Genomic DNA, 13,211 nt, shown 5'->3' on the forward strand with positions numbered 1-13,211 from the left:
TAATTCTTAAAGAATGTGAAAAGTCAAGTATAATAATGTGGCCAAGTAATATGGGACGAAAAGAATACTTCATTTTTATTAATTCTTAAAAAATGCGAAAAGTCAAGTATAGTAATGTGGCCAAATAATATGGGACGAAGGGAGTACTTCATTTATTAATTCTTAAAGAACGTGAAAAGCCAAGTAATGTGGCCAACTAATATGGGATGGAGGGAGTACTTCATTTATTAATTCTTAAATAACATGAAAAGTCAAAAGTGCACAAATAAAAGTACACGGCGGAAATAAACATATGTCGGAAAATTAAAATTTGAGTGCATACATGTATACATGAGAAGAGAATAAATATTAAGTACTATGACATATGTCTACGCAGAATATAAAAATAGTTGGATAAAGTGTACAAGTTATATAGTTTATGATACAAGCATTCATTGCGTGTACAAATTGTGAAGCTCATGGTACAACTATTGAAAGCTGTGTTCGTACCCCCTATGGCACTTATATATACTCAAAAGTGAACAAGTAAAAGTGCACGGAGAAAATAAATTTGTGTACGAGAATTAAAATTGAACTACATACGTCTAAGTAAAAGTGCATGAAGAAAATAAATGTGTTGGAAAATTAAAATTTAAGTGCATCCGTCTATACATGAGAAGAGAATAAATATTAAGTACTATGACATATGTCTACGCAGGATATAAAAATAGTTGGATAAAGTGTAGAAGTTATATAGCTTAGGATACAAGCATTCATTGCGTGTACAAATTATGAAGCTCATGGTACAACTATTGAAAGCTCTGTTCGTATCCCCCACGCACTTTTATATATATATATATATTGTAAAATAGTAAGTAAAGTAATATAATAAATAAATAAATAAAGGTCATTTGTCTTTGGAAAATATATCTCCTTTACCTTGACTTATTTGGTTTTGGGCCAACTCTTGGGTCTTTAAAAAGGGACAATTTGCACGATTGGCCTTCATTGGGGCTAGTCTTTAATTTTTGGCCCTCAAATTGCTGATCTTTAATTTTGATCCTTCGACTAAAATATCCTGAGGTTCTAGGTTCGAACCCCGGCTTAATCATAAAAATAAAATAAAAAATCACAAGGCAACGCTTTGCAAGAAGTCTGTCTTATACGGCAGACTTTGCCTTCAGACATAACTAAAAGTCTGTCGGATATGGCAGACTTTGCATTATAAGATAAACTTTTAGTTATGCCTTAACCACTTTTAACAAAGGTTTGCCTTGCGTTTTTTTTTTTTTACTGAGCGGGATTTCAAACCCAGAACTTCGGGGTATTTTTGGCCTCCTTTTTAAGTGAAGGACAGAAACTAAAGACCAGCAATTTGAGGGCCAAAAATTAAAGACCACCCCAAGAGAAGACAATCCGCGCAAAAAAATGTTTAAAAAGATCTGAAATTGAATGGTTAGGGCCATTTGTTTTAGGCTTGGCTGTGCTTGAAAGAGTCTTTTAAAAATGTTTGCTTTTGCAATTGTTTAGACCCAAGTGGCTTCAAATGGGCCACTAGTTTTAAAGACTAATTTAGCCTTTTCAATAAACTATTTTGGACTTAAATGACCCATCCAAAAATTATTTCCAGAATTTTTGCATTTCTGGGCCTAGAAAAAAATCTGAATGATTTTGATATTTTGAAATCCTTTTAAAATGTTTTTGGTATCGAGGACATGACCCTTGATAAGAGGGTGTGGAGATTGAGTATCCGGGTGGAGGGTTAGTAGGTTGCTCACAGATTTCTTTTCCGTACTAGCTAGGAGTAGTAGTATCTTTGTTACGTCTGCTTATTATTAGATCCCCAGTACAATCTGAATGTTTCTTTCACTCTGTTATCTTATTACCTTGCTACTACTGTTGCTTATTAGTAGTATGTATTATTACTAATGCTTTTTCATTTCTCCTTGAGCTAAGAGTCTATCGGAAACAACCTCTCTACCCGTCACAAGGTAGGGGTAAGGTCTGCGGATACTGTACCTTCTCCAGACCTCACCTGGTGGGATTATATTGAGTATGTTGTTGTTGTTGTTATTGTTTAAAATGCCTTTGATGAGTAAAAAATATTTTTTTTTGACATTTTCAAGTTAGTGACAAAAAATCTCCAAATTAAAAATAAAGTTGCTTTGAAAGAAGGTCATTTTTGTTTGCAATCAGTTTGTCAAACTTGAAAAACTTTTAAAAGATGTGATTAGGTTTAGAAAGAAAAATAGGAACTAGTTTTTGAAATCACGTCCACATCTTACTTAATCTGGGATAGTCCTTTAAGGGTGTATTGAGTGAAAAGTGCACCTGGAGTTAGCTCGCGTGGCCGGATGCTCGAAGAGACTGGAGGGTTCGTATAGCTGGCTTCCACTCCTGCCAGCTCGAGTCACATTTGTCAACCTCGATCAGAGCGCCACGCCGTAGACCACATGAGTGTGACAGAGAGGTCACTTCACCCGAACTTTGGGGGTTGAAAAGTCTAACCTTGACTTAGTCAAAGGAAGCTTAGGGTAGAAGGAAGGCATCATCTTGATCTATATAAGGGAAACTTAGGGTAGAAGTAAGATCATCTTTTTCTTCCTCATGCTCTTGTAAACATTATTTTCCCTCTCTGAATGAGCAATATACTTGAGACTACTACTTTCTCATTTTTACATTCTTGAATCATTTTTTTGATTTTTTATCTTACATTGTGCTTCAAACGTACTCACCGTTACTCCAAACCGGACTCATAAAAGAGTTTCCGAGATTGGATATGACCTACTTGTCTTTAAAACCCTTAAAATATAAATCTCTAACTGATTATCCTTTTTCACCAAAAAATAATTTGGCGCCGTCTGTGGGGATAAACAGCTGTGGTTGTCCTCATCCGTAGCAAAAACTCTTAAAATTTCACTCACTCACTCACTCTCTCTCTCACTTCAACTCTACAAAATCACAAAATTGCTCTGACAGTAATAAAAACTCCACTTTCACTCCCACTGTTCTTTTTGTTCTTCTTAATATCATGATAGCTACCATTGCTTTTACTTCTTCCTTAGCTAACCAAAAACAAAATCATCCTAAACAACAACAGCCTACTAAACTTGCTAAGATCTCCTTCCCTTATTCAACGCATCAAATCCATAAATTTCTCTAATTACACATCTCAAGAACCCCTTAAAGATTACAACTTTGACTAACCCCATCATCAACAAGAAGAAACCCCATTTGAACCACCAACACATTACATTTTTGAACCAGCTCCTGAACAAACTACCATAGAACTAAACACCACCCAGTATATCTTCAATCAAGAAAATGTTCAAAAGCAACAAACCCAGTACGATTCCCAACAAACCCATCAAGAAAATCTTCTAGAAACGCAAACCCAGTACCTTTTTCAACACACCCACCAACAAAACCCCAAAAATATGGATCATGATTTCCACTTTGAGCCAACCATGAACAAAAGCATGAAACGATGGACACCCATTTTGATTTTCAGCCAATCCGCGAAGAAAAGGAAGAAGAAGGCAGCTTGGATTTTGAGTCTCCGATTCCCTTTTTACATGTTTGAGGGCCCGTTGGTCAAAGGAAAGGGAAGGTCCTGCTTCCGGGACGGATCCGTATGACACTCGTGTCACGTACGGTTCCTTTGAGAAGGGTGTGATACCATCACCTATCAGGCCCGACGAGCGGGTCACAGAGCTGCATCCCTACAACTTGGATTTTGAATCTATGATTCCCTTTTTACATTAATTAATATTCCCACCTTCTTCTTCTTCTCCATTTTATATATTTTGGAAAGATATACAATCATCTGCAACAGTTACAATGGTAAACAAATGTCAACAAACAATATGGCCAGGAATATTATCCAACTCTGGAATTGCTCCACTTTCCACCACTGGATTTGTTTTACAAAAAGGCGAATCAAAAACAATTAATGTACCTTCTAATTGGGGTGGCAGATTTTGGAGGCCGTACACATTGTACTGAAGATTCTACCGAAAAATTCACCTACACTGCAAGAGATTGCGGCTCCGGCAAGCTGGAGTGCGCCGGCGGTAACGCTAGCGGAATTTACCCTTGGCGGCTCCGGTGGGATAGATTTCTTTGATGTTAGCCTAGTCGATGGATACAACTTGCCAATTCTTGTGGCACCACAAGGTGGGTCCGGTAACAACCGTACAAGCACTGGATGCATGGTGGATGGCGCGTGTCCGTCAGAGCTGAGAGTGACGAGCGTGGGTGGTGAAAATGTCGCATGTAAGAGCGCATGTGAAGCTTTCCGACAAGATGAGTATTGTTGTGCCGACATACATAATAACCCGAATACATGTAAACCGTCGTCGTATACGATGTTGTTTAAGAAAAGTTTTCCAGGAAAGGTGTGCATATGTTATATGGACCTGAGGATCTTCCTAGGCAGTCACAGATGGATCAGTTATGTGAGAAATGGAAACCTTATAGGTCAGTAGCTTCGTGGTATATTTAGAGCAGCAACAACAACTTCAACCGAATCAGCAGTTCTTGGATCCTATTAATGGGATTCTTGATGTTGGATACGTTTGTGAAAGCTCATGACGAAGCTTGAAGGGTTGAGACGCACAAGAAGGAAGAGCAACAGGTATGGTCGCATGTCTACATCATTTATCTTGTATTAACTTGCTTCCTCTTCCTGACAGGGACTGCCGACAATCGACGTTTGCGTCCCGTTCTCTCTTCCTGCAAAAGTTCCGAAAGTCTTTTGTATCAACAAGACGATTTGTCCATACAAACTTCAATAATGGAATAAGAATCCTCACTGATAAATAGTGTAAATATGTAGTGAAAGAATATTTTGTAAATCTTCTATTTTAGGTTAGTATAGTTTGTGTCCTAATAGGACATTGTAACTATGGTATATTTACCAACTCAATCAATGAGAATAATCACAGAATTAATCTCTTTCATGGTATCAGATACTAGGGTTTCTTTTCCTTCTCTTCCGCTGCCCTAATTCTCCGACGTCCTCTACCCACTTTTCCGACGTCTTCTTCTTCTTCTTCGATTTCCGTCCATTTTTCTTGCCTTCCATCAATGGCAGACACCAACTTTCATCCTGCTTTGGCTGTCTCCAACATCAAGAATCACATCCCAATCATTCTTGAGATGGAAACAGATCATTATTCGGCCTGGGCCGAATTATTCAAACTTCATGTCCGGTCTCACCGTGTCCTTTCCCACATTCTGCCAACCGGAAAGGAGAAGGCTCCTACCACCGATGACGAAAAGTAGTTGTGGTCCACTTTGGATGCCACAGTACTTCAATGGGTATATGCAACCATCTCCACGGACTTATTGCATACAATCATCGAAGAAGACCTATCGGCAAAGGAGGCCTAGGATCGCCTCCGTAATTTTTTTCAAGACAACAAAAACTCCCGTGCCGTTGCTTTGGAACATGATTTCTCTCATGTCAAGATGCGGGATTTTCCAAACGCTTCGGCGTATTGCTAACGTCTCAAGACCTTGGCCGATCAACTTAAGAGTGTGGGGGCTCCGGTGACCGACAACCGCCTCGTTCTCCAACTGGTGGCTGGACTCCCAGAGGCATACAAGAATTTGGGTACCTACATCCGCCAAAGTAAGCCTCTTCCACCATTCTCCGAAGCTCGGTCAAGTTTGTGCCTTGAGGAAAAGGAGTTGGCTGAAATGCACGATGACTCGCCCGCGGCTATGGTGGCTAATTCCAAACGTGATTTTGATGACTCTTCTCATCTGGAAAATTCTGGTCGTTCTCACCATCATCGGGGCAAAAATAACAACAAAAACCGCGGCTCTAGCGGCGGGAATAATAACGGCGGTGGCCGTGGTTCGGGCGGCGGCAGTGGCAGCCGACGCCGTGGAGGACGCCCCTCAGGTGACCAGCAGCAGTGGCAACAACCCTCCTCACCGTGGCAGTGGGGTTGGATGCCTCAGTGGGCTCCCCCTTTCCCGTATCCTACCACGCAGTGGGCTCGGCCACAGCAGCAGTGGCAGCCGCCATCTTCTTCGTCTGGCCCGAGGTCGCTGGCCCAGCCTGGCATTTTGGGCTCGCGACCACAGCAGCAGGCATATGCAGCCGCGGGCCCCTTGACGTTATGGACTCCGACGGATATTGAATCGGCTATGCACACGATGACGTTGAACCAACCCGATTCGAATTGGTATATGGATACCGGCGCCACGTCCCATATGACATCCACAAAAGATACTCTCTCGTCTTATTTTAATTTGAGCAATCGTAATACTGGCATTGTTGTTGGTAATGGTAATTCAATTCCAATTCGAGGTTGTGGTCATGCTAAATTGCCTCCCCCGAACCCTCCTTTATTGTTAAACAATGTCCTTCATGCGCCAAAACTCATAAAGAATTTGATATCGGTTCGTAAATTTACTACTGATAACTATGTGAGTGTTGAATTTGATCCTTATGGGTTTTCTGTGAAGGATTTCCGGACGGGGATGGCTCTCATGAGATGTAATAGTAGGGGTGCTCTCTATCCATTGTCCACCTTCAAATTTTCCACCAATTCACCGTCGACTTTTGCTGCCTTGTCTTCTACCCGTTGGCATGATCGTTTGGGCCACCCGGGAGCTTCTATTTTGGATTTTCTTAGGCGTAATAAAAGCATTGAATGTAATAGTTCTAGTTCATCTAGTATTTGTCATTCTTGCGTTCTTGGTAAACATGTTAAGTTGCCATTTGCTAGTTCTATTTCCGAAACTTTGTTTCCATTTGACATTATTCATAGTGATTTGTGGACTTCTCCAATTTTGAGTTCTATGGGCCATCGTTGTTATGTTCTGTTTTTGGATGATTTTACCAACTATTTGTGGACTTTCCCTTTGGCTAGAAAATCTGATGTTTACTCAAAATTTATGAATTTTAAGACCCATATTCTTACTCAATTTGAACGTCCTATCAAGAATGTCCAATGTGATAATGGGAGGGAATATACTAATAGTCAATTCGGAAAATTTTGTGCATCCAATGGGATGTCTTTCTGTCTTTCGTGTCCTCATACATCCTCTCAAAATGGGAAAGCAGAAAGAAAAATTCGTTCACTAAATAATGTCATCCGGACTCTTCTTGCTCATGCCTCCATTCCTCCGTCTTTTTGGCATCATGCATTGCAAATGGCGACGTATCTCATTAATATTTTACCAAGTAAGCTATTGGGTCACAAATCACCTTTAGAGGTCCTTTACCAACGGAAACCATCTTATTCTCATCTCCGAGTCTTTGGGTGTTTATGTTATCCTTTTTTTCCGTCTACTACTATTCACAAGTTGCACCCTCGGTCAACTCCATGTGTCTTTTTGGGATATCCACCAAACCATCGTGGCTACAAATGTTTTGATTTATCCTCAAATAACATCATTATTTGTCGTCACGTTTTATTTGATGAGACTCAATTTCCGTTTTCCAAAATCCATACTCCGGCTCCCACCTCTTATGACTTCCTTGATGATGGCCTCTCTCCTTACTTGATCCATCATATAGCCGCCAGCCCTCCACCGCTGCCCTGTCCCCCTCTGTCGCTGCCCGTGACTCAGGACCACGCCGACCCCTCCCCACCTGGGCAGCAGCCTCCATCGTCCTCTACGCAGGACCAGTCCGCCCCTCTCCCCCACCAGCTTCCCACCACCCCGCAAAACTCGACCATTTCTCCACCTGTCCAGCCCAATACCCACACACGCATGGTCACTCGTAGTTAGCGCGGGATTTTCAAACCCAAGCACCCATTTAATCTACATGCGGCGGTTACCAAGTTCCCCATACCTCGTAAACCGTTGGATGCGCTACGTGACGCGAATTGGAAATTGGCCATTGATGATGAATATGATGCTCTTATTAAAAATAAGACGTGGGATTTGGTACCCCGTCCACCTAATGTGAATGTTATTCGGTCTATGTGGATTTTTACTCATAAAGAAAAGTCTAATGGTGATTTTGAGAGGCATAAAGCCCGTCTTGTAGGTGATGGCAAAACACAGCAGGTTGGCATTGATTGTGGTGAGACTTTCAGTCCGGTCGTGAAGCCAGCAACGATCCGCACTGTCTTAAGTCTAGCTCTATCTAAACATTGGCCCATTCATCAGTTGGATGTCAAAAATGCATTTCTTCATGGCGAGCTCAAGGATACGGTTTATATGCATCAGCCTATGGGTTTTAGAGACCCATCTCGTCCCGATTATGTGTGTTTGTTGCGCAAGTCCTTATATGGGCTTAAACAGGCACCGAGAGCTTGGTATAAAAGATTTGATGACTTTGTTTCTTCCATTGGTTTTGCTAATAGCAGGTCTGACCACTCCTTGTTCATCTATCGCAAAGGGCACCACTTGGTTTACATTTTACTATATGTGGATGATATTATTCTTACTGCTTCTTCAGATGCTCTCCGCTGTTCTATTATGGGTCTTCTTGGCTCAGAATTTGCTATAAAGGACTTAGGTCCTTTGAACTATTTTCTTGGCATTGCGGTGACCCGTCACAAGGGTGGTATGTTTCTATCACAACGAAGTTATGCTACGGACATTATTGAACGTGCAGGAATGTCCTCGTGTAAGCCTTCTTCCACTCCGGTTGACACTAAACCGAAGGTCAGTGCCTCTTCTGGCGATCTGTGTGACGATCCCACTCATTTCCGGAGCCTTGCAGGTGCTCTTCAGTATCTTACCTTCACCAGACCGGATATTTCTTATGCCGTACAGCAGATTTGTATTCATATGCATGCTCCACGAGATATGCATATGCTTGTTCTTAAGCGGATTATTCGGTATATTCAGGGTACTCTTGATCATGGTTTGCATCTCTACTCATCTTCAGTTACGGATTTGGTTTCATACACTGATGCTGATTGGGGGGGATGTCCAGACACCAGACGCTCGACGTTCGGTTATTGCGTGTTTTTGGGAGATAATTTGATATCCTGGTCATCTAAGCGCCAACCTACTCTTTCCCGCTCTAGTGCGGAAGCAGAATATAGGGGGGGTTGCTAATGTTGTCTCTGAATCATGCTGGATACGTAACCTCCTCTTGGAACTACATTGTCCGATCCCTAAGGCTACTTTAGTTTATTGTGATAATGTCAGTGCCATTTACCTGTCAGGAAATCCAGTCCAACATCAGCGCACCAAGCACATTGAGATGGATATACATTTTGTTCGTGAAAAGGTGGCGCGCGGCCACGTCCGTGTCCTTCATGTTCCGTCCCGATATCAGCTCGCCGATATTTTCACTAAAGGACTGCCACAGGTCTTATTTGAAGATTTTCGGGACAGTCTCAGCGTTCGTAAACCTCCCGTTTCGACTGCGGGGGTGTGATAAATAGTGTAAATATGTAGTAAAAGAATATTTTGTAAATCTTCTATTTTAGGTTAGTATAGTTTGTATCCTAATAGGACATTGTAACTATGGTATATTTACCAACTCAATCAATAAGAATAATCACGGAATTAATCTCTTTCACTCACCTTTTCCTCAAAATTGTTGTCAACAAGACATCTCTTGAACTCAAAAGCTTACCGGGCCATATCCCGACATTCGTACTCTCGAAGCCTCACACCGGAGTGCTAGGAGGAGTAGAAAGGACCCAAGTGATTAAAAATTGAGGTCTCCCCGAGGATGAACCGGAAGAGGCTAGGACTGTTGGCAGTCACTGCACTTGCCCGATCTTCTTTTTTCTGAAAACCCGGAGAGGGGATTATGTACCAAGAGGATGAGTCGTCCCTCATAATCTCAAAAATGAAATAAAAACCTCCGCTTATTTCTGATTGATGTTAGCAGGGAATCCTCTGCTTGATATCTGAAAACGTTCGGGGCAAAACGGACTCGGAAGCCACACAGCTCCGTAATCCACTTCTATATCTCGACATTCATATCCTCGAAACCTCACGCTCGAGTGCTAGGGGGAGAAGATCAGACCAAAGTGATTAAAACTTGAGGTCTAACCGAGGACGAACCCCAACAGACTGGGATTGCTGGCAGTCACTAAACTTGTGCAGACTTTTTTTTTTTTTTTCAAAAAAAAAAAACCTCTAGAGGGGATTAAATACCAATAGGACGAGTCATTCCTCATAAGCTCATAAACAAAATAAGAACCTACACATATTTCTGATTGTTGTTAGCAAAACATCCTCTGATGTCTGAAAAGGTTCGGGGTAAAACCAGACTTAGAAGCCACACGGCTCTGTAAACCGCTTCTAATACACGACATGGACATAGAGCCTCTGAGCATGCGGGTTCCATGAACCTTTTGCCATTAAATAGGGTCAAGACGTCCTCCCCATCAACACCGAAAAATTGAGGGCCCTCTTTTATTGCGAATTGGATATTTAGATCCCCAATACCGCGAAAGCGTTTCCGGAAGCGGCATTCTCGGATTGGGTTAGGAATGATGACCTCAAACACAAAACAAAAAAATGACATAAGCGTGCACCGGTCATTGTTGACACCTAATTTTTGACCCCCCGTAATTTATTTTAATTACTCAGAGTCCTTGGATGACAAAAAGTGAACCGTGCATTTTTAGTGGTCAAAATAATTTTATAAAATAATTTACGTTAATATTTTACCATGCTTATTAGTAAAATAATTTCTCTGATATTATAAATCATATAAGAATTAATTGGTACACTTTGTGACAATTATGAGTTATTTGCTAGATTTAACCAAAAAAGAAAAGCAAATTTAAATAATTATTTATTTGGTGGTTCAAATTGTCAAAATTTGAATTAGCAAATATTTCATTCCCTTTAATACAAGGAATTTGATTAATTAAAAAAATTGACCATTTTATCCCTCAATCCTTAATTCTGTATATTTAATATGCATTGGCATAATTTGTTAGGATTAATCATAATTATTTTAATTAGTTGATAAATCAATTATGGCCATTATTACAAATTGACTTCTAATTATTCAATTGTTTCTTTTATGGCCACAATTGAAATAACCATTTCATGATTTGAGCCAATTAGGGTCATTTATGCAAAACTAGCCTCTTAATGGTTTAGTAGATTTGATTATGGCCAAATTCATTGTCTTAATTCAATTAAGGTCATTATTAACTTTAAATTGGCTAATTAGGCCAAATTGGGCCATAATTGAAATAATCAATTAGATTAAAATTAATTAAGCTTGTATTTGCAAAGTTAAGCCCATTTAAACAATTGGTCACGGTTTAAATTAAGTAAAATTTTCACAAATAGCTACCTTTTAGCTGCTTCTAACAAGCTATAACTACAAGTTCATTATTTACAATTCGTAGCTGGTCCTATATTTAGGTCATGGACGCGTCGCATAAATATAGCTAAAATATAGACTAAATACACGGAACTGTTGAGCAAATAATGCCTCTATTTAAGGAAAAAAAATCTTTTTCAAAACTAAACAGAAATATGTTTTAAATGTTCCATAAATCACGCAAATCTCATTCTCTTCCATATCTAATCACATATCTCATTCAACATCTAATCATTCACATAAAATTTGAATTCAAAAACTCTCTTCATACTTTTTCCCAAAATATAACTAAAAAAAAATTCTTTTTAATGTTCCATAAATCATGCAAAGCTTGATTTGTTCATAAACTGAATTACACGTTTCACCGTGTAATTGCAACTTTTTTTTTTATTTTTTTTATTTTTCTGAAATTTTTAGTTGTTTTTAATATATATTTTGGCTATATTTTTAATTGTATTTTGATTATTATGTTCAATATTACTTATTCTGGTTTCTGTTGACTATATTTAAGATATATTTTTCATATATTTTGACTATATTTAGAAAATTTCAGAAAAAAAAAGTTGCAGTGAAAACGTTGCTACTTCAATTATGAACTCAATTATGACTATATTTTGGCAATATTTTTTAATTATATTTTGATTAATATGTTCAATATTACTTATTCTGGTTTCTGTTGACTATATTTCAGATATATTTTTCAAATTTTTAGAAAAATAAAAAAAATAAAAAAGTTGCAGTGAAAACGTTGTTACCTCAATTATGAACTCAACTTGAATTCGATATTTCAACAGATGAATTCAAATATATATTCGTCGTTTAAAACGCAAAAATAACAGAGAATCTTACATATTTTAGGAAATAGAGTTGAATTTTGGGGGTAAAAGGTTGAAATTAATGAGCAGTTAATACAAAGTAAAAAAAGGAAGTGAAAGAAATCATAAACTGATTTGAAAAGCACGAAATTAGGGGAGATGGGGAGTTAGAAACGTGTATATTTAGGAAAAGGGGGGAGAGAGAGTGTGCAGCTAAAAAATACGGGTGTGGGGAGTGGTAAGTTAATTGGTAGATGGGTAGCTATAAGTTGTAAAAATATAATATTATAGCTACTAAACTTAATTGTTAAAAAGTATAGTTATGTTCCATAAATATGTAACATAGTAAGCTATGCCAAGTAAAAATTACTTAAATTAATAGGTTAAGTATGTCCTAATTTGATTATAGTATGGTCAATAATCAATATTTTAGTTTTACCCATTTATTAAATTACCCATTCTACCCTTTATACGCGTATATACATTATATATATATATATATATATATATATATATATATATAAATGGGCCATCCTCATTTCTTTATAACTTGGACCGAGTCCAGTCCAAAACGGACCAAGACCCAGCCCAAGTCCGCTCGGTTTAAGGGGTAATACCCCCATTTAGCGTTTCATTTCATACCAACCACACCCCTACCACCTCCTCTCTCCTCTCTGTCCCCCTTTCACCTAAAAACCCTAGAAGCCGTCCTCATTTTCTCTCTCTCCTTGCTAAAAATGACAAAAGTTCAGAGGTTTCACACCTCAATCAATTTTTGTACGTCCGTTTGCGGCAAAGAATTAATGCATCCATCATATTTCCACTCAATCTCACCAAACACCGCTTTAGAGGTATAAAGTTACTCCCATTTTCACTTTTTCTTTTACTTTCTTGCCTGAATCTAGTACAATAGCATTAATTAACGTTGTTTCTTCCGTTTGAAACCCTTGATGCCCATCGGTTCTTCAAGAACCAACTGGATCGAGGGGGATTTTCTCAAATTCAGCCATACGTTGTTGCACTACATTGATCTCAGTCGTCTATGCCAGTAACAAGCAAGAATCTCTCAAAATTTCATTTTTGTCCCACATCGATGCAGTAGGGTTTAGCCTTTTTTTTTTTGGCCGGGAGGGGGG

The 13,211-nt window shown here is 39.1% G+C and overlaps 1 pseudogene; it reads left to right on the forward strand.

Annotated features, from left to right (window-relative positions):
* The first annotated feature begins 3,663 nt into the window (after positions 1 to 3,663).
* LOC132642534 (thaumatin-like protein 1) lies at positions 3,664 to 4,515 on the forward strand (annotated as a pseudogene).
* The last annotated feature ends 8,696 nt before the right edge of the window (positions 4,516 to 13,211 follow it).

This window comes from Lycium barbarum, chromosome 5 (assembly GCF_019175385.1).
Source record: "Lycium barbarum isolate Lr01 chromosome 5, ASM1917538v2, whole genome shotgun sequence".
NCBI lineage: Eukaryota > Viridiplantae > Streptophyta > Magnoliopsida > Solanales > Solanaceae > Lycium > Lycium barbarum.